Source organism: Emys orbicularis, chromosome 6 (assembly GCF_028017835.1).
Source record: "Emys orbicularis isolate rEmyOrb1 chromosome 6, rEmyOrb1.hap1, whole genome shotgun sequence".
In the NCBI taxonomy this organism is placed as follows: Eukaryota; Metazoa; Chordata; order Testudines; family Emydidae; genus Emys; species Emys orbicularis.
In genome coordinates, this window is record NC_088688.1 from 121,068,872 (window position 1) to 121,092,251 (window position 23,380).

The window sequence follows — 23,380 nt, forward strand, 5'->3', positions numbered from 1 at the left end:
CCATACTGTCTTTTACTATAGGTTTAAAAATTAAATAAATACAGCATTTTTTCTTGATATTTCAGGTCATTTATTCAGACTCCACCATCTACACTGCTGAAATCTGAGAATCCCTACATTTGATAATAAAAACAGCAACAGAGACTAACACAGAATCTGGCATGTCCTACGGAGATTCAGATCTTTAGTATGTGAGAAAATAATGTTTCCGTTTTGGGGCTAAATTCTGCTCTCGGTTACTGTCATGCAACCCTACTGGGATAACTTCAGTGGCATTGCACCACTATAGACTAGAGCAGAATTTGGCTTTTTGATAGGACCCAATTCAACAAGGAATTTATCGTAAGCAGTGGAACTTAAGCACGTGCCTTATGCCCTGATCCAGCAAAGCTGCTAAGCACGCACTTTAAGCATGTGAATAGATACTGACTTCACTGAGATGACTCATATGTTTAAAGCTAAGCACATGCATAAGTGCTTTGCCGGATCAGTATCTTTGTATCTATATTATTTCTTGTCTTAGTGAACAATACCCGTGCAATGTAGCGTTCTTGAGCTGTCGCAATCTACCAGGTTATGGCAAGGTAGAAGAGAAAGAGATTGGATTACCAAGAAGAATGTAAGTAAAAGGTTGATGAAGATAATCTAGTGGCACAGAGAAAGAGAGAGAGAGTTTTGCAAACACAAAGAGCTCTTTGTCTTCTTTCTAAAGAATGCAAACATAATCTTGGTCTTTGACCAGCCTTTTAATGTCCTGTTTTGTTTTACACGGGAATTAAAAAATATTTTCCATTTGTTTTAATTATCTGCTCACTTTAACTTTGACCTTTGAAAAATGTTTTGCTATGGCAACCGTTGGTCTCATGGTGAGCAGTGCTAGGAAAACAGCAGCAAAAATAAATCTTTTAATTTATTTTACCTACTATGTTTAATCCCTTTAATCCGTTAATGATTTGTGTTTTCTTCCTTTTTGCCAAACAGCAGGTTTAGCATGAGTTTTGGGGACATATGTTGTTTCACTATAACAAAATTTTCACCTAACAATTTTCCTAAGTGATCACTCCATTTTCAGTATTAAATCTTAATCTAAAACCAACTTTATCTTACTGACTTTTTCTAACTGAGCCCTCATTATAGTTAAAACTCAACTTTTTAACAGAACATTTTTTAAAAAGTAGAATTTGTTATTTTTCTTTTGTTTTATAAACAGTGTTTGTTAAAAAAATTACTGTCTTGCCAAAAAAAATGATGATTTCTATGCATTGTGTGATTCAGTGATGTTGAGATTTTGCATGTCTTGTAGGTGCTCTTACATATGTACATTTGTGATATTTGTAGAAATGTTAACCATGTCAATCAATGGCTATTAGCCAGGATGGGCAGGGGTGCAAAACCATGCTCTGAAGTGTCCCTAGCCTCTGTTTGCCGGAAGTTGGGAATGGGCGACAGGGGATGGATCACTTGAGATTACCTGTTCTGTTCATTCCCTCTGGGGCACCTGGCATTGGCCACTGTCAGAAGACAGGATACTGGGCTAGATGGACCATTGGTCTGACCCAGTATGGCCGTTCTTATATTCTTATGTATTGCTGCTATAACCACTTATTGTAGTTAACGGAAAAATCTGTACTAAGAGGCTGTGCCAGTTAACAGTTTTATGTATGACATGATAAACTGTGTGCTCTGCTGTTTGTTTAATGTTGTGAGCCAGTATTTAGTGCCTTCTGTAGAAGGAAACAATATGTTGTGGTTGACAGGAGGTGCCAAATTTACAATATCCTGTTCCACACAAGTGACTACACACCAGGTTAAAAAAAATCATCTCCATCTTTAAAAAAAATATATCTAAAAGTGACTGGAAAATGTCATGGATTTTTCTTGTTTATTGATTTTACTTTACAAAAAATAATCAAAATGTACTATTTACTAAATCAGATACATGTGAAAACACAGAGTGATTGGTAAGAAGGGACATGTTGCTGGACAGCATTTTTTTGTTTGTTTGTTTGGTCTGCATGTGTTGCAGAATAACAGGAGAAGAGTTTGATATCTGAAATGGTGATTTTAGTATCAAATCAAATAATTAGGAAAACCTTTTAAATTAGTAATGGAACAGTCTTAAAAACTTCATTGACCTTAAACTGAAGTGATACAGTAATGATGCTTTTCTATGTTAGCTTTCCTAGTGGTCCTGATTCTGATCTCCCTTGCACCCTGTGTTAATGAGGAGGAACTCCACCTAAGTCAATGGAGCGCCGTTCCATTTCTCAGCTCTATTGAAATCAATGGAATTATGCTGCTGCAAAACTAGTGTGAGATCAGAGTCAAGCCCAATATTTTTGGCCTCACTCTTTTCGGGTATCTTCATGCCAGAGCCTTTGTATCATAATTCTGACATTTCATTTTCAAAAAGTTACTTTTGTACTCTCACTGAAGAAGCTGAAAATATGAACGTAAAAACAAAGTAGATGAATTCATCTTGATTTTGATGTGAGTTTTAACAGGGTGAAATCTGTAGATTCCTTTTTTAAGTGGAAAACCAAATAACATGAGTTTACTGGAAGGGTTTAGGGTGGAGAGGGATGATCTACTGAAAAACTTGGGAAGACTTTTCAAACCAAAATACCAAGTTGCCAGAAAAGCAATATTACAGTACTTGAAAAATATCTGTGATTAACATTCATCCCTCGACTAACTGTATTAAAGTCAAGTCTATACCCCAGGAATGAATTTGACCTAAAAAAATCTTAAGAGCACTTGGAATTGCAACCTTCCTCCAAAAAGACTGTTAAGCCAAGATTTTCCAAAGTGACTAGTGGGTGCATCGCTTTTTGGGTGTCCAACTTGTGACCTCTTAAAAGACCTGATTTTCTGAAGGTGGGTGCTCAGCACTTACTGAAAATCATGCCCCTATGTCTCCCAAAAATCAAGGCAAGCAAAATCACTAGTCACTTCTGAAAAACTTATCCACATTTAAATGTATAAAGTCTAGTTATGACTCTTTGGTGTGTCCCAACCTCCTACATAGTGCTTTTCAGCAGTAGACCTCAAAGCACTTCACAAGCTTTTTAATATTTACTCCGTATCACACCCCTGGGAGGTAGGGCGGTGCTATTATCCCCATTTTACAGATGGGGAACTGAGGCTCAGAGAGGCTAAGTGACTTTCCCAAGGTCACAGAGGAAGTCTGTGGCGGAGCAGGGAATTGAATCTGTGTATCCCATGTCCTGGGCTAATGCCATAACCCTTTCATCATCTCCAGAGATTTGGGGCCTGATTACCAACTGGTGTAAATTGGTGTAGCTCCATTGGCTTCAGTTTGGGTCCTTTGTTGCTGAGATGACTCCATTTAATATTTGCTACTTTTAAAGTCAGCTTTGACCAACTGCAAGTTGATTCTCCACGGTTCTGTCCGTCTGGTAACCATTGACACCTGAACAAAACGCAAGTGCAAAATTCCGATTTGGGAGTGTTTACACCCACTTGGTACAGGTTTTAAATGGCTACCCGAAGTGTGAAGCAGTGGAGGACCATGCCCTTCATCTGTGCTCCTACGCTAGTCACTGCAGTGTCCTGCTCTTGAGTCTCTCCTGAATCAGAGTCACTGCTTCGGAGGTAAACAGCAGCACAACAGCAACAGTTATTCGACATTTTTCTATCCAATGCCCCAGTTTGCCAAAAATTACACTGGGTCCCTACAGTACAAAAGCTGGTTTTCATGGCTTCCATGCCTTTGTCACTCATTGCGGAAGCTGGATATGTTTTTGCCAAACTAGATGACCGTAGTGATTGATGTTATTCAGTTAGTGCACTGCAATCTGGAAAGGTGATCATAACTCTACGGGCATAAACCTGGGAATCGGGAATGGACTGCTGCCCTCCGAGTGTAAAAGGCTCTGTTGGTACATGTTCATCTCCTACCACTGCTTATGGAGTCCCCAGCTCTGTGAAAGCTACTAATCTGGTTGTGCTAATACTACGGTGGACTGAATACTGCTTTCCACTTGTGTGAGGCCTTCTACTCACTTACACAGTTGTCAATTACGCACCCTTGGGGTCATCTCTTTTACAATCACTGATGTGTCCGGGGAAACCTTATATCAGTTTAACCACATTACAGGAAAAGGTATTTTTAGAAAATATTTTAATGTTCTAGGCTGGGATTCTGAAAAGAGCCTAAGGGAGTTATATATCCTAATTCCACTGACATTCAGGTGCCTAACTCTCTTAGGCTCCTTTGAAATTCCCAGCCCTAAACGTAACCAGTTATTTTAAAACATAGATCTCCGTATGAAAAAGTAATCTATTTTTAGTATGAAAATGTGGTTCTGTGTAAAAATAGCATCCTCTTCCTCAGCAAATCTGTGTATTCTGAGTCTCATTTGCTTGTTTTAGTGGGGAAAATGTAAGATTTCGATGTATTTTAATACTTCAGAACCAGTTCATCTCTGGGAAAGCTATTTGGATTCTTTTCTGATTTGTGCATCATCAACAAAACTGTTAACTAAGATCCATTTGCAGAGCCATCCATTCAGCCCCATTGCCTTCAAATTATGCCCTCAGTGGAGGAAATAAGATTGCACCAGTGTAACAGAGTGGGGAAAATGAGGCTGAACAATGGTAACTGAGGACATAATCTTGGTCACTTGATCTTTGTTATTGGTGGTGGGTGAGCCATAAAGAACCCATCTTGGGACTCAGATCCTAGGCTAAGATTGCCACTTGTTATCTTTGCACATTTGATTTGGAGTCAGCAAGGAGCAATAAGTGTGGAACCCCACAATGCCATTTTTACAAAGTAATTTATCACAGTAGAACTGCATGAAGTGTCAGATCTTTGGCTGGTGTCAACCACTGAAATCAATGAAGTTACTGCTGTTTGCACCAGGTGAGGATCTGGCCCTTATGTACATTAGGTGTGATTAAAATAGTCCATTTTTCTATAAGGTCTATTTACCTCTCCACAAAGACAGATGTCACCTTTTGTTCTCATACGTCTGACCCTCAGATTTTAACTGGGATGGAATAAACACTTTATGGCATACATCTGCTTCCCGGTAATTCATTTCAGAGCTCTCCTGGAAAAGTGCTGCTGTTATACACTTTGCAAAAGAAACAGGGAAACACTGAATAGGTGAGGAGAAGAAAGTGAATACAATAATTTCATACGATGGCTGTGTTCCTGCCTTTTCTCACCTCAGATCATTTTAAGTATTTCAAAAGAACAAGTTAAGTTGCTTATTAATTGGAGTAGATCACTAACTTTTGTCTTGCCATTGACTGATCTTCAGATTGCTAAACGATTCTGATGTTTTAGCATTTCAGCTCATTGTTTATTTCTCCCCATAAGGACATTTTAAAAGTCTAGTTTTGCTGAACAACAGATTGATTTCACAGTATGTACAATGTTTGCTACTATTGTAGTGTGACTTTGTTTTTAAATATTTGTTTTGGTACAGCCTTAAACTTCTAGAACTAAGAAGATCATTTCAAAATTAAGCAACCGATAACGTCATTGATGTCTGTGATAAGTGCATGCTTTATTCACAGTATTTTGTCTGTACTTGGGTATGGTGACCAATTCTCATTTATGTAATAAACTGTTTTCTGCAAAGGTGGCTACTTTCTTTAATCACATGAAAACAATGTACTTACAAATTTGAAGCACATTATGGAAAAGAACCCAATGCACTCACAAGCCTTTCAGGTCTGGATATCAACACAGCTGTGAAATTCTTGTGAGCCTGTAAAACATTCTGAGAAGCGGCATGCAAACAAGCCCACCAAAGACTAGTTCTTACCCTGCCCGGTATAACTTCATTGACTTCACAGAGGCTCTGGTTCGGGAAAGCATTAGGCACATGCTTAAGCCCATCCTTATTCAGGAAAGTGCTTAAACATGTGCTTTAGTCACTGTGACTTCAATGGGACTGAAACCCATGCTTCAAGTGCCCTTCCTGAATAAGGATGCTTTCCTGAATCTGGGCCTGAGGTTGGATTCGGTGAAGCTGGGGGTATATTTTGGCTCTAAGTGTCCCATTTTGCTTTTAGAAATCCCATAACCAGGACTGTTCCTCTCACAAGAGAGCAACGTTTTCAATTGAAATGGGGTTTGCCAAGGCCAAGGCGGTGTCTGTGTTTTGTCCAACTAGCCAGCGTGGTGACATGCCTTCCTAATGGCTAATCTGTGCATGTGCGTGTATGTGTGTGAGCAATTTTAAAAGTTCTTTAGGTAGTCAACAGAAATTACTTAAGGAAGGGTTTTGACTTAAACCTACAACCAGGGGTGAAAGTAACTTAAAGAACTTACCGGTACACCGGAGTCCTGCGCGGGGGCGTGGCCTCAACCGGAAGAGGCGTGGCCTTTCAATATTTAAAGGCCCTGGGGCTCCGGCTGTGGCTGGGAGCCCCAGGGCCTTTAAATCACCCTGGAGCTACCAGCTGCAGAGGCGGCTGGGAGCCCCGGGGCTCAGGGGCGAATTAAAGGGCCCAGGGCTCCGGCTTCCGCGGAGCTCCGGGCCCTTTAAATCACCGTGGGAGCCCAGCTGCCGGAGCTCCGGCAGCGCTTTAAAGGGCCCGGGGATCCCCGCAGCGGCAGGAGCACCGGGCCCTTTAAATCCCCACCCGAGCCCGGCTGCCGGAGCTCCGGTGGTGCTTTAAAGGGCCCGGGGCTCCCCGCAGCGGCTGGAGCACCGGGCCCTTTAAATCACCGCTGCGGAAGCCGGTCCAGTCCGGACCAGACTGGCTTACTTTCACCTCTGCCTACAACAGAAGTAGACTCAGATCCAAGGGTACGTCTTCACTACCCGCCGTATCGGCGGGTAGCAATCGATTTATCCGGGATCGATATATCGCGTCTCATTAAGACGCGATATATCGATCCCCGAACGCGCTCACCGTCGACTCCGGAACTCCACCAGAGCGAGCGGCGGTAGCGCAGTCGACAGGGGAGCCGCAGCCATTGATCCCGCGCCATCTGGACCCCAGGTAATTCGATCCCCCCCCCCCAGTGTAGACCAGCCCCAAGGCTGTAAATCTGGCATAACGGTCTCTTCCCAAGCCTGAACTTTCACTGTCCTACAATACGGTTTTAAAATGTAAGACAAATCGGAGCCACAAACTCTATTATTTTAACGATGCCAATAAAGCAAAATATCCCAAATTAAAAAGCTGCAACAGAAGCCCCCAAAGCAGCTGCTTGTATGATGACAGCAGTGTTGAAGGAAGAGATGATCAGACAATCTCAAGTGCTTACAATAGGGGCATGACAAAAAGATATAAAACAACCAATGATAAGCAAAGGCAGCATGTTCCGGGTTTGACTGGGGAGAATAGGGCAGGCAAATGTGAGATGATTAAGTGGGGGGCGGGGGAAGAGCTAGTGAGTTGTTTTCTCCATTTGTCCCAGCTTTGGATCCCCATAAATTGACGAACTCTGCTAAATGGGGAACCATGTTGCGGAGCAGTAGCCATTTGCGTGGTCATTGTGGTGCTCCTTTGTCCAAGCCCATGAAATCTCTTCTGAATGTCTGGTGATCTTGGGATGCATTGACGAACTGATTAGAAGTTAGTTAGTTTTAATGCTGGTTAGCTTTAAAGCCTCTGCAGTGACTCCAGCAGTAGGCAGAAAGAGGGACCAGGGGCAATTTATATCAGATCTCCATACTCAGAACATCTCTGCTTCTGCAAACAGTGGAATGGGTGCAGGTTCCCTCCTCCCCCATTATGCACTTGACTGACCATCCCTGGGACAGGTCAGCATGATCTGCAGCCATTGTACATGGCCTTCTGGGACTTAGACATGCCATGCAGCTGTGTAAATGCTGATCAGGACTGGGCCTTAAATGTTTCTTGCCAATATTTATTCCTCAAACTGATCTTGTAAGCTTTGCTGTATTTCTCAGCTGTGCAACTAACCCATAACCCTGTCATGCTTTTATTGAAATTTCATAATCCAGACATTGTTTACAAATGACATGTTAATTGATGTAGAAGTAGCTCAGGGATATTATGGCACAATGCCTATTCAGATGTGTTTTAAGAGACAAGAGCTCACACATTAGTGAACTAGGGTTTGAAATTAATTTATAATTTATTCTAAAAACAAGTGGAACTTGGCGGCTGTCCCTGGAAAGACATGTGAGATATCTCTTTAGAATAAGCCAGCATTTGTCTGTGTTATAACGCTAGGTTTTGGCAATGAGAGTCATTTTGCAGCAGTTTGGGAGAATACTTTGAAAAAAGAATGAGAGAGAGCTGTGAAGTGATCTCCTTTTTTATGTAAACACTCTGTTTGTAGATCCAAATTCTGGTAGGCGCCTAATGGAAAATCTGCAGGTCGGAGTGGAAATGTGGGGCAGAAACTGACCATCGCTATCCCTCCAAAACCTATGGAGAAACCACCCCAAAGTCCCTTCGTGAGAAGAGCAAAGACTGAAATGGTGGTAGCTCGAGGTTAGAATTGTAGATGGGGCTTTGGAACTCACCTTAGCTCTACATGTGCTTGTTCATTAAGCACACTTGTTTTGGCATAGACTTCTCACTTTCTTTTCCATACAAAACAATTTGTAAGACATATGGTATTGAGGAAGATTCTGTGTTACTCATTAGCATTTGGAAGGAGATTCCAGAATGTAGTAAGCATGGAGCTCTCGTCTAAGAGCACTTTTGGAAGCATCTCTCAATACTGGGTTGTGTTTGGGGAGCTGCATATGTCTGTTCTCCAAGAGAGAATAATGGAAAGTGTGTCCTTGTTTGTTTTGATAGGGTTGCCCTGGACAGTAATTTCAGATTACAGGATCAACGACCACTCTTGCTCTGTGCACAGAGCTCCCTTTTATGTCAGGGAGCAGTGTGCATGCTGATCAGTGAGTGGCTCACAGTATCTTGCAGGCCTCCTTTTGGAGGAAAACGACATCTTTTGGAAGTAGGAATGATGCTGAGATATTAAAATAAATCACATTTTCAGCCTCGCAAACTTGATGGTGTCTCATTAACCTGCCTTGCAAATTTCCACGACCTTGCTCACCTTAAACACAAAAGATATAACCCCTGCCTCAAGGGTAGTGCAGAACGTATAGAGCTAGCGGATCCATAGGGAAACTTAAAGTTCTGGTATACGGTAAACACACTACAGCGCTTGTTAGATAGCCTCATGGGGGGAGGGATAGCTCAGTGGTTTGAGCATTGGCCTGCTAAACCCAGGGTTGTGAGTTCAATCCTTCAGGGGGCCATTTAGGGATCTGGGGCAAAAATCTATCTGGGGATTGGTCCTGCTTTGAGCAGAGGGTTGGACTAGATGACCTCCTCAAGACCCTTCCAACACTGATATTCTATGACTTGGAGCATGTACATATTTTTGATAGGGAGGAAATAATATCACAAGTTGTTTTTTTTTATCATCTTAATTGTAGAAGGCTAGTGAGCAGATTTTGCACCGGGTAAATTTTCGCTATGATTTTGCAACGTGCTTTAAAAAATATTGACATTGCGGGAGCGCCCTAGAGAGAGTCAAACAAAACTAAAAAGGGAACATTTTCCAATGAGCCTGTCACTTGCCTGTACCATTGCTACTCAGGCTCCACAGGGCTTTTGAAAAGGGAACTTAGGCAAGCACCTAAGCGACTTGAAAATGTAACCTGAAAAGTCTAACTTAGAGCTGACATCCACCCAATGAGTCGTATCTAGATATTGTCAGTGAATCCTATCCATGCATGAAGCTATCCTTCATGTGCACTGTGACAGTGTACCCCATAAGGCTTTATGGGGAGGGGGTGCTTATGGATGTATGTATGACATGACTGGAATATGTTTTGTGCTGCCTGTGCCAGGTAACATATCTCCGTAAAGGTTATGGTCTACTATATCTATTCATCCTATTTGTACATATATATATATCATTTTCTACTTGAGGTTAGGAATATGGGCTGTATGCTTGCTTGGTTTCTAAGTAAGCTTCGGGAGGCATTTGGCCAGCTTCCTTAGGAAGGAATTCGCCAGGTTAAGTACCTAATCAGGAAACACTTGGGGAACAATGCATCTTGGAATGCTCCAATCCACATAAGAAGTCTTCCTGGAGACATGCAAGATACCATGTGGACAATGGCTTCGGCCTGTGGGGACTGAGTCATGCAGGGACATGTGACTTGTCCAGGTGGCTCCGGAACTCCATCTTGGAGCTGGACTTTGCATAGGAGGGAGGAGGGGGGTCTCCTCCCACAGGAGAGAGTCTATTTAAGCCTGGGGGAGACCCCTCCATCTTGTCTTCAGCTGGCTAAAGAAGGAGCCTCTCCACCCCCCCAGGATACTTGAAAGAAACTGAAACAAAAGACAGACTACAGGGGTTGTGAGAGATTGCTGGACCCAGGCTAAAGGGAGAGTAGCCTGTAAAAGGGAGCATTCTGGAACTGGTGAGGAACTTATCTGTATTTAGTTTGATTAGGCATAGATTTGCGCATTTTATTTTATTTTGCTTGTGACTTACTTTGTTCTGTCTGTTACTACTTTGAACCACTTAAATCCTACTGTCTGTATTTAATAAAATCACTTTTTATTTAGTAATTTACTCAGAGTATGTATTAATACCTGGGGGAGCAAACAACTGTGCATATCTCTCTATCAGTGTTATAGAGGGCGAACAATTTATGAGTTTGCCCTGCATAAACTTTATGCAGGGTAAAACGGATTTATCTGGGTTTAGACCCCATTGGGAGTTGGGCATCTGAGTGCTAAAGACAAGCACACTCCTGTGAGCTGGTTTCGGGTAAACTTGCAGCTTTGGGACTAGTAATTCAGACCCTGAGTCTTTGTTAGAGCAGACTGGAGTGTCTGGCTCAGCAAGACAGGGTGCTGGAATCCTGAGCTGGCAGGGAAAACAGAAGCAGGGGTAGTCTTGGTACATTGGGTGGCAGCTCCCAAGGGGGTTTCTGTGATCCAACCCGTCACAGTGGCGTAGTCGAGCAGGATCTGTGCACAGCTGATTGCTTTGAGATACTGGTAGTGATTTTAAGTGAGTTTTAAGTGTGGTGGCTGGAGAACAGACAAGGTAGTTACTGGTTTGTTATTTTCTGTTTGCTTATTTCGGGAAAGGGAAGTAGGGACAGAAAAGGAAGCAAAATAAGTAAGACGGAAGATCAGAAGAAACTAAAACTGCACAGGGTACAAATTGCCCAGAAAAGCTGAACGCTGGGCACTGTGAAAGTCTTGGTTAACTAAGAATCCCCTGAGCTAAGTGCATCTCAGTTTCAGTGAACTGCAGAGGGGTTGTGGCCCAGGCCAAGAAAGCAGGACAATGAGTACTACTAGTGATCTCAGTTTCAGTGAACTGCAGAGGGATGGTAGCCCAGCACAAGGAAGCAGGACAATGAGTACTAGTGACGCTGCTAATAAACTAAAGCTGGCCAGGCTGGTAGCAAAAGAGAAAGAAAATGAACATAAGAGACAGTTGGAACTAAGACAATTAGAAATTAGTGCCAGGGAGGCAGACCATGCAAGGGAAGAGGCGGAGGCAGCGAGGGCAGCAGCGAGAGCGGAGGCAGAACATGCAAGGGAAGAGGCTGCCCACAAGAGAGCTATGGAGGCAGAGGCAGCGAGAGCGGAGGCAGAGAGAGCTGCCCACAAGAGGGCTATGGAGCTGGAGGCAGCGAGGGCGGAGGCAGAGGCAGCTGCCCAGGAGAGGGCTATGGAGGCCCAGAGGGAGGCCCAGAAACATGAACTGACTGTTATGGAGTCGAGGAGACAAAACCCTCCCCCTGCTGGCTCCACTTCCCCAAAAATCCACAAATGGGAGCGACTATGTCCACAGTATGACGAGTCCAGCGATATCGCCGAATATTTCATCACCTTTGAGAGACTGTGCACCCTCCATGCCATCCCTGAAGATCAGAAGATGACCACATTGATAGCAAAATTGTCTGGCAGAGCTCTGGACATATTCAATAAGATGCCCATTGATGATGCTTCAAACTATGGTAAATTTAAGGAACTGGTTTTGAAACAGTTTCAGGTTACACCTGAAACCTACAGGGTTAAATTCAGGAGCCTTAAGAGGGGATCTGGATTAAGTAATGTGGCTTATGCCAATGAAATGAGAGATTTGGTAGATAAATGGGTGCGGGGGAGAGGCATTACCAGCTTTGAAGGGATGTGTGATCTGGTTACTCAGGAACACTTCCTGAATATGTGCAGTGATGAGGTAAAACAGTATTTGTGGGACAAAAAGGTAAATGCAGTGGGTGAATTAGCTGAGTATGCTGACTCTTATGAGCAAGCACAAGCTGCAATCAAACATAAACCACTGGCGGAGGGGTATAGGGTTGTGGGAAAGCAGAATCACCGTTTTACCCCTGGGTCTGGGAAAAAGGAGGCTGGGCGGTCACCTCCCCATTCCCCTGGTACTCGTCCCAAATTTCCTGTGCAAGGAGAGGAGCCCAAGAGGTGCTATCATTGTAAGTCCACTGAGCACCTGAGGAATAAGTGTCCCTTGCTAAGTGGAAACAGGCAACAAGTAACACATGAAGCTGTGGCTCCTCAGAGCCAGGCTGTGGCCTCTTTCCACACAGGATTTGTAAAGCTTGCTTCCACACAACCAAGCAATGAACATATGCATGCTGTTAAATTAAATGGTCAAATGCTTCTTGGATTAAGGGACACGGGTGCTGAGATTTCTGTGGTCAGGAGGGACCTGATCCAGGAAAAGGATTTGTTGCCAGGTAAAATGGCAGAATTAGAGCTAGTAGGGGGTTACAAAGTCCTTGCACCTTTAGCTAAAGTACACATGCAAACTCAGGGTTTGCAGGCTGAGCTGACTGTTGCAACGGTGGCACACAATTTTGCACCGTTTCTACTGGGGAATGATTTCTTTAGTATGGCAGAATCTGTCCCAGGGTTAGTTAGCAGTGAGAAGGAATCTTGTGCTAAAAGCCCCAGAGGGGGGGGTGAAGTCACATGAACTGCTGGGGGAATAGGAGAGTGTCTCTTAGATTCCTCTGCAGCAGTAAAGGATGCAGCTTCGGGGGCAGGGCTGGTTGTAGCCAGTTCCTATAGCCCCGGGGCTCAAGGGAAGTTCCAGAGGGAGGAGCTGGATAAAGCTAGCTCCTGTCCCGTAATCATCTCCCCGGGGGAGGGGGATGTACCACCTTGTAGCAAGGAGGCCACCACCGCTGCTGACTGCAGGAAAGTTGCAGGTCAGCAGGGGGCCGGGCCTGCCCTGGGGTGCACAGAGGCGTGTGTCCCAAAGGTGGAAGATGGGGTCCTGGGGACCGCTGCGGTGGGAACAGGCCCCAAGGACTCTGTAGCTGGGTGCCAGCCCAACCCGAGTGAAAGGGGGGGAATTTTGCTGGCCAGTAAGCGGTCTGTCATAGCTGGTAGCTGTAAGTCCACAGCTGGGGCAGGATCACCTTCCCTTTTGGGGAACACAAAAGTGTCGGACCCAGAGGGGAGCCCAAAGAGGGAAGCCCAAATGGAAGGTCAGGGAGGGCCAGAGAGTCCACCCACCTTTTGTAGGGAGGGGCTTTCCCAGGAGGGGGGTAAAAAGTCTGCATTCAAAAGGCCAGCCCCCTCTCCTGTGGATCAGGTTTTAAGGGAAACCTGGGGGTCAGGTCTCCGGGATGAGGGGGTCCATCCAGCTAACCCATTAAAAATAAAAAGTGGGGTGCCCAAAGGGGTCCAGAGCACCCCAGGGAAAGATGTTGTTCTTGCTACACTTGCAAGAGATAAAACTCTCTCTCCAAGACAGGAGGGGGGAAATCTCTGCATGGGAGGAACTTCACAAGGGAGTGGGGCCCAGCCCAGAGAAACTCCAGAGGGAGGGGCCGAGGGCAAGCATGGTCGTAGTACACCCTTTCCTGGCCAAAGACCCAAGCACATGCCCGAACTAGAAGTCTTCCCCAAAGAGGCAGAAGAATCTGCATCAGCGTGTCTACCAGAGGGCACAGAGAACTGGAAAAATGCAATAGGGGCTAAACAAGTCAAATTGAGTGAACGAAGCCTGTCCACCGTAGATTTGCTGTTAACCTTGTGTCTTTTGCTAATTCACCTATGGGATAAAATAAAAGAGTTCACACTAGTGGTAAACCCTTTAAAGACATGGAACATACCTAATTTGTGGAAGAAGCTGTTATACATGCTGGGGATGGTAACAAGACAGCCCTACCAGCACGTTACTTTACAGCCCATACCTGTAAAAAGCAGCAAAAGCATAACAGGCCCATGCTGCTGTGTAGAAGGGGAAACTGAGGCACACCGCCTCATGGCATTGGTGGCTAAATGCCAAGATACCCCCACTTTAACGGATATTGCTGCCTGCATTCTGTTAGCAATACTACATCCCTACCTGTTTGCAAGCATCTGGGGACCAGGAACCCCAAAACGGGCTAGAACCCCTAGGAGTGACATCATATGGTTTCAAGGTACTGAAAGGAAGTGTGACCAAAAACAAACAGAAATTTTACAAGTACTGCCTCTGCCATGGACAGTGTCCAAGTCTCTGGCAGTAAGTTCAGGGGGAGGGTGTGACAGTGTACCCCATAAGGCTTTATGGGGAGGGGGTGCTTATGGATGTATGTATGACATGACTGGAATATGTTTTGTGCTGCCTGTGCCAGGTAACATATCTCCGTAAAGGTTATGGTCTACTATATCTATTCATCCTATTTGTACATATATATATATCATTTTCTACTTGAGGTTAGGAATATGGGCTGTATGCTTGCTTGGTTTCTAAGTAAGCTTCGGGAGGCATTTGGCCAGCTTCCTTAGGAAGGAATTCGCCAGGTTAAGTACCTAATCAGGAAACACTTGGGGAACAATGCATCTTGGAATGCTCCAATCCACATAAGAAGTCTTCCTGGAGACATGCAAGATACCATGTGGACAATGGCTTCGGCCTGTGGGGACTGAGTCATGCAGGGACATGTGACTTGTCCAGGTGGCTCCGGAACTCCATCTTGGAGCTGGACTTTGCATAGGAGGGAGGAGGGGGGTCTCCTCCCACAGGAGAGAGTCTATTTAAGCCTGGGGGAGACCCCTCCATCTTGTCTTCAGCTGGCTAAAGAAGGAGCCTCTCCACCCCCCCAGGATACTTGAAAGAAACTGAAACAAAAGACAGACTACAGGGGTTGTGAGAGATTGCTGGACCCAGGCTAAAGGGAGAGTAGCCTGTAAAAGGGAGCATTCTGGAACTGGTGAGGAACTTATCTGTATTTAGTTTGATTAGGCATAGATTTGCGCATTTTATTTTATTTTGCTTGTGACTTACTTTGTTCTGTCTGTTACTACTTTGAACCACTTAAATCCTACTGTCTGTATTTAATAAAATCACTTTTTATTTAGTAATTTACTCAGAGTATGTATTAATACCTGGGGGAGCAAACAACTGTGCATATCTCTCTATCAGTGTTATAGAGGGCGAACAATTTATGAGTTTGCCCTGCATAAACTTTATGCAGGGTAAAACGGATTTATCTGGGTTTAGACCCCATTGGGAGTTGGGCATCTGAGTGCTAAAGACAAGCACACTCCTGTGAGCTGGTTTCGGGTAAACTTGCAGCTTTGGGACTAGTAATTCAGACCCTGAGTCTTTGTTAGAGCAGACTGGAGTGTCTGGCTCAGCAAGACAGGGTGCTGGAATCCTGAGCTGGCAGGGAAAACAGAAGCAGGGGTAGTCTTGGTACATTGGGTGGCAGCTCCCAAGGGGGTTTCTGTGATCCAACCCGTCACATGCACTACAATGTCTCCATACATAATTTTAAACAGTTAGAACTTGACTCTGCTGCAGACTGATGACTAGGCATGATATATTTTTGCAAGTGCATAAATACCCTGAAGTTAATGGGATTTGGGGATGATAAAAGCAAGGAGGATTTGGCACACACTACACAGACGAAAAATGCAAATGACACTGTCTCCTGGCAGCCTTGGGCATCTCTGATTTAGGCCCGGTTCTAAAAAGCACTTAAGCACATGCTTAATTGTAATGACTTTGTTGGGATTTAAGCATGTGCTTAAAGTTAAAAACATGCTTAAGTGTCTTGGGGCTTCATCCAAAGCCATGGAAATCAATGGAAATCTTTTCATTAACTTTAATGGGCTTTGGATAGGCTCATGATGACCAGGGATGGGAACGCTCACATACTTAAAATGAAGTGTGTGTTTGAGTGTGGTGTTGGATCAAGGTGCTAGTCCTTTCCAATGCTGCCTTGCTGTGTTAGATAGTACGGATTGCTAGAATTAGTGGATTAAACTGCTTTCTCCTGGAATGCAGGAGATTAGAATGCAAATATAGAATAGATTTACAACAAAAATGATCTGTTGCCCAGATAATTGAATATTTGGTGGCTCCTGTTCCCATACTTATCTGACACACTGATCCAGATGGCAACCTGCCTTCCTCGTTACCATCTGATTACTTCAGCTTTGTTTTGTTAAAAATAATCTCTTCTTCTGTGTATACCTGAGCTACCCTTGGTGATCATGGTAACTATCAATTTGTGAATCAGCTAGTTTGGTTCTCAAGCTTTAGTAACAACGTAAGCTGAGTTATATGGTCTCTTCAATCGAAAGAAAAAGGTGGGGGAGAGCGGGGAGTTGTGTGTAGAATAAAAGAGTTATGAGGATTTTATTTGACATGAGCAACATCTTACAAGTGTTGAGTGTTTCATTCGAAGTATCGCAAAACAGCTTGTTCAGTGCCTAGCACAGTGGGGGCTGACTGGGGCTCTTAGTTGCTACCGCAATACAAATAAATAGTAATCAAATATTAGAGACGAGCCTGAACCAAACCTCGATGTCTTGAACACCCTGGAACTTTGGAAAAGTTTGGGCACCACCAGTGCTTAACCACCTGTCAGATTATATCCTGGACCTCAGAGACGTCTGCCTTCTGCTGGGGCTCAAGGAAGCTGCACTGGCGATGCCGTGTCTCAAATCTGTAGTCCACAATTTTCAAATCTGTGTGTCTAAAACTAGGCTCCTCTGTGGATTTTTTAAAAAGCATCTATGGCTATTAGGAGCACAAGTCCCACTGACAGCGGTGCTCCTCAATCCCTTGGGCACTTTTGAAACTCTTCCCCCCATATTGGGGCTCATAACCAGAAGTGGCCTGGTTTTCAAAAGGACTGAGTGATGGCTGCTCCCAGTGATAGCCCTTGGGCCAGCTGGCAGTGTGACAGAATCCTAGAAATGTAGGGCTGGCAGGCACCTCGAAGGGTCATCAAGTCCAGCCGGAAGATGTCTTCACAGCAGGCACTCTGGGAAAGCAGAGGGGGGCAGGTGGCTTGTACATAAATTTGGCACGAAGTGGACACTGTTGATTAGGTGTGCTCAGCAATTGCTTCAGGCAAGTAGAAGGCATCAAATACAGGGCAAGGGCTTGCCTGTGGGTTGCCAGAAGCAGGGGGCACAAAGTACCGAGGGACCTTTGCCTACTGTAGTCACTGGAAGGTGAGCTAACACAATGGGGGACTCATCCAAGAGGACCCACTGGAAGAGTGCAGCTGTGATGCCTGCAGTTCCCTTCCCTGCTTGACCGGAGACGTGATCAATGCAGCTGAGGAGAGGGGCCACACAGGGGGCTGGGGCTGTTCTGACAGCTTTCTAATTTGCATTGATAGTGCAATGGGCGTGAGAGATGCCCCAGGCATGGTCTCCACACCAGCAGCTGGGGATGGCATAGGAGCTACCACTGTGGCTCTAGACACTACTCAGGGATTGCCTTGCACTGGGAGGGAAGGCTCTAGGAGCCGGATCTCCTGACTATAGGGAGCAGTGCAGAGCAGCGCCAACATGCCAGGGCATCAAGTCCCAGATCTGCACCAGTTAGAAAGGAACCAGTGTGGACAGTATCAAGCCTTGCTTTGAGATGAGCCAATTGTAGCAGCTCTGGCAATGCTGGTGCAGCATTAGGAAGGCCTCGGTGTGTGAACGCAGAAGGTTTACAAGGCGAGCAGGTATCTCCTCAGTGGGCAGTGGCCACAGCTTAGTTCAGTACTGCAGGCAGACTTTCAAAGAAAGGAGTGCTAGCTACCCATAACATTTCCTGCGGTAGCCTGGATTTTCTCTAGCTATCTCCTATCCAGTTACATACCAGGGCCAGCCCACCTCAGCTTGTGATATCGTAACCCAGGGGGCCAATGCTCCTGGCTGGTGCCAAATGTTCTTCTGCAGCAATGTCACATGCAATAGTGAGACAGTAACTAGGCAGCCAAACCTTGCAAAAATGTGGTTGCAAACAGAGGAACATGGGAACGTCATGCCTTCTGAATTGTTTGCCGTGAACATTTTTGCTGCTAGTGAATCCTATGCTGCCTGACAATTGCCTTTCCGATTGAAAGGAGAATAGTCAGCTGTCTTTAGAAGTCCTTTGTATGTTTATTTAATAGTTGTAGTATATAGAAAGAGGGTAGTATCCCTTTAAATAGTTTGTAAGCTCTCTAGGGGCACTTACCATGCTCTCAGTGTTCTAGAAGCTGCTAGAAACCAAGCCGAGAAACAGCATGTATATGTAGGTAGGCCTTGCGTGCTGTGTATAGTCAGTAAACGCAGTTATTTGTTCCCGGGTGGTTCCGTCATATGTTGTGCAAGAGTAAAAGTCATTGTAGTCTTACCCATAAAAACCCTCCAAACGCTCATTGATTGTATAAAGGGTTTGAGGCTGGTTTGTCAGTTTTTAAGATCTTTCTAAGGGTACGTCTACATGGCAATAAAAGACCCGTGGCGGTGAGTCTCAGAGCCCATACTGGTCAATTAATGTGGGTGCCAGGGCTAAAAATAGCAGTGTAGACCTCCGGGCTCAGGCTGGAGGCCTGGGTGTGAGGAGGGTCTCAGAGCCCGGGCTGCAGCCCGAGCAACACAGCTCTTTTTAGCCCTCTAAGCATGAGTCAATTGACCCAGGCACTGAGACTCGCTGGCACGGGTCTTTCATTGCAGTGCAGACATTCCCGAAGTGGCTGCAGACACTGCATATTTTGCATTGCCTAACGGCTGGGGCTTACCATTGACTTGAACGAGAGTGGAGGTGCTTTTGAAGTGCATGAAGAGTGTTATAAAATCTAGTCCTGGTCCCAACAGCATCCAAGCCAGATGCTTAGATGGAGCCTGTGGTTTGGAGAGGGGATGACACTTTTACCTCCCTGCATAAAGCCCCCAGCCCAACTACACACCATTCCCAGGAGCGGAGTCACAGCGCAGTTGCCATCTACAGTCATCAGGCACTGGGAAATGATGGCGGGGAGGCACTGAGCATCCAGCGTCCCTTTAGGGCAGTGGTTTTCAAACTTTTGTACTGGTGACCCCTTTCACACAGCAAGCCTCTGAGTGCGACCCCCCCCCTTATAAATTAAAAACACTTTTTAATATATTTAACGCCATTATAAATCCTGGATGCAAAGCGGGGTTTGGGTGGAGGCTGACAGCTCGCGACCCCCCCATGTAATAACCTCCCGACCCCCAGTTTGAGAAACCCCTGCTTTAGGGCCAGGAGGAAGGCATGACTTATAGGTGGGGAGAAAATGCATGGGGCATTGTGGAAACAGAGATGAGGACCCTCAGGCTGCCCCATGAGAACTGGAGGGGAAAGCCCCTTCGTGACACCCCCTCCCCACCATATGACAATCTCATTGTCATTTAAAGAGGCTGGGAACCTCCTCTTCCTCTCTCCTCCCACGCTGCTGGTGATCTGCAGTGATTACCAGAACCCCAGAGCTCCAAAAAGCAACAAAGAGTCCTGTGGCACCTTATAGACTAACAAATAACCCAGAACCCTAGAGCTGCTGTAACTTCTGCACCCTCTGTGGCTGCAGTGTTGGGGGCAAGGGACCTGGGGAGGTACATAGGGCTGCTTCTGAGGGGAGCCCCTTTCCACGAGTTCTCACATTGCTGGGATGTGGCTCCCCTCCCCTTCATCTGCCACCCCGGCGGGCAATCCTGCAGAGCAGACAACTGGGTGCACAGATGACTTAAGCAGCCTGTTGGGGCTTACATGGCCTGGGCTGCCACATAAACTGTCTTCAGGCCCATAAAAAGTACACTTAAATATAGTGGATGTAATAAAAGTATACTGGTATCATAAAAATGTATTACTCTTTCATAAGAGAGAGTAAGGGCCTAAATATCCACAATAGGGTCCTTCATCAATCCACTCCATTCAGTTCCCGCCCGTGCTGCTGAGGAGAGTTTAAGAAACGAGCACTGTAATCCTGGCCTCACATCAGCTCACGCCATCTCTGACAGCTGCCTCTGTTGGCTCCACTACGTCTCTGGGCCTGCTCCTGCACTGAGTGCAAAGCGGGTAGAAAGCCCCTTGGTGGGAGAGAGTGGGGAATTCCGACTGAGTAGCGTTTCACACCCAGTTTGCACAGGTATGCCTGACTGCCCAAGGCGCCGGGCAATGCAGAATCAGGACCAATATGCAATGGAGAGTTTCTTTTTAACAGCTTAGATAGTTCATTAAGGCAAACCCTTGATGTTTCTTCCCACTGTTTTTTCCCCTCATTGCACCAGTCCTCCCCCCCCCCCCCCCAGTAAAAGGTTCTGCATTGCTCCATCTGTATCATTTACTGTATTTAGCACACAAAAAATTAACTCTGGGGCAACCTCAAGATGACCCCTTATTGATCCCGTACTGGAAATACTATTCCACATTCTAGAGTTCCAATAAAAGTGCTTTAATAGCTTCATGGGACTTCACCGTTTCAGTGACTTCATTTCTCAATATTTCTACTCGGGCTCATGTAAACAATTCCAAGTTGCTCTAAACCTGAGTAACTAAAGAGTCCAGCAAGGTTACATTGTTTTTATCCCTATCTTTGTTTTCTAGCATACTCGACTAAACTCAACAAATTTCCTGTCTTTAATTTCGACGATGACCTGAAGTACCTGTGTATCAGCGCTGTGAGCCCAAACACTACAAAGGCTACTCTGTACGCTCTGAACGTGTGGAGATACTGGTGCATGACAAAAGGACTTAAAGACTACATGGACATCACTAAGGTAAGCACTGTTAAATCATTGAGACCGCTCCTCTGGTGAAGTCAAGCTGACCCATGAATGGGTAAAGGTGAGGATTTAAACCTTCTTTATGCTCCCATGATCCCAGTATTAGCCAGGGACCAGCCCAGTCCCCAGAATAAGTCTGTAGTCTTCTTTCCCCATGGGGCTGTCCCAGCAGCCAGGGACAAGCTAGGTACAGAGGAGTTCTGGCCACACCCCATTTTGCCCAGCCACGCCCCCTGCGCTGTCAGCCCAGAGATGGCAGGATATTCATGTCCTTGCCCAAAGAATACGCTTTTTATCTAAGGGGCCTTATTTCTCTCTAGGGGTCAGGCACTAAGGCCCCAGTCCAGCAAGCACTTAAGCATGCGCTTAACTTTAAGTCTGTAGTTCTACTGAGATGTTTCAAGTTAAGCATGTACTCTGCTAGAGTGGAGCCTAAGAATTTGTCTTGTCTGAAGTAATACAGAAAAAAAAAAAACAACCCTGCAACAGTGATAAAAATCTACTCTATGACCAAAGCAGTAACAGGGACGTTAGATACCAGCACTCAGCACACAAGGGTGCAGAGTTGAGACATCCTGACAACTGATGCAATGGAGATCCTAGAAGCTGTGTGTATCAGGCAGCCTGCTGGTTAAGGGAAGGGTTTCTCGTGCTGTTGAGATTAATGACAGTGCATGCTAGGCATCTGAGGAATGTCAGTCGAGTTCCAAGGATGTGATACAACATTAGAATGCCAAGGACTGCGTGTCCCACTACAACCTGTAATGTCAGGAAGTATTTTTGTTTTCAGTTTCGAAGGTGTCCATTTTAAGAAGCCTGTTGCCCCTTGGACTTGCATTTGTTTGCATAATTTACAGATGTGTTTGTAATCCAGAAGCAGAAATGAGAGCGCTGAAATAAACCTATGCAGGCAGGTTAACAAAGTCTGATTGCAGGACAAGTATGACATACAAATGGCCCAGATAAGTGCTTGTGATTACAGACAAAGGGTCCCTGAATGCTTCTTAATTCTCAGGCTCTAGGAATCAAAGGCGATATTGTCATCCATCCCTCCTGTTATCGCAAGCATCTCATTATAACCAGCTTAATGCTTTCCTTTAATTATGAGATTTATAGAGGCTGTAAGTATATCTCAGTGAAAAGGAGGAATGGAAAGGTTCCCTGGCTAGAGCTTAACAGGGAAAAGTACAGAATATAAGGCATGCACTGTACTCAAAGCATCAGACTATATTCATACTAGGTGAAATCCTGATTCCAGTGAAGTCAATGGCAAAACTCCCATTGACTTCAGTGGGGCCAGGATGTCACCCTCTGTTTCTTAAAAGGTGGGGGTTGGGGTTCTGGTGTTGTAGTGGAAGGGGCCCCACCCTAAGCATCAGAACGTGTCAGCTCTCTCGCCTTACATTAATTCTGGTCCCCTAATACCAGTGGGGTCCTCATCTCTGCAAAGCAGTGTCCTAGCAGGGGAGGGCTATGGACCTCAACTCTTTTATTCCAGGCTGCCTTTTTTTCTCCATACAGCTACATTTCCCATTCCTGTCAGTACAGCAGCCATATACATTGCGTTCTCCTCGTAGTTACGCAAATATGCACCCTTCTTCCAAAACTGCAAGGTTACTACATTCTTGTTGGGAAGATGGGAGCATGTTGCATCTTGCACCTTTCCTCTGTGTAGAGCGTGAAAAGATCTGGAACTTGGGTCTTCCCACTTAGTAGCATTTTCACTATCCACAAGCAGGCTGACCTATGACAGCTATAGAATAGAAATGGACCTGAACCACAACCGTGGATCTGAAAAGTGCTATACTTTGGAGAAATTTGAAACCGAAGTTCACTGCTGGTCAGGGCCAGTGCAACCCATTAGGCGACCTAGGCGGTCGCCTAGGGCGCTAGCATTTGGGGGGCGCCATTTCGGGTCCTTCGGCAGCGACCGCGGCAGCCGGATCTTCGGCCTCCCCGGTCGTCATTGGCATTTAGGTGGAGGGAGTTGGGGCAGGGGGGTGCGGGGAGGGCCACCTGCAGCAAGTAAGGGGGGGGTCGGCACACAGGGAAACTCCCCTCCCCAGCTCACCTCTGCGCTGCCTCCTCCCCTGAGCACGCCGCCCCGCTCTGTTTCTCTCCCTCCCAGGCTTGCGGCGCCAAACAGCTGATTGGCACCGCAAGTCTGGGAAGCGGGAGAAGTGGAGCAGCGACGGCGTGCTCGGGGAGGAGGCGGAGCAGAGGTGAGCTGGGGCGGGGAGCTGCCGCACGGCTCCCTGGGCCGGGGGGAGCTGCCGCGGAGGGGGGGGGTGCCTCAGGGCGGAGGGGGGAGCTGCTGCAGGGGGGGCCTCAGGGCGGAGGGGGTGGGGAGCTGCCATGGGGGAGTGCGCCTTAGGGCGGAGGGGGAGGC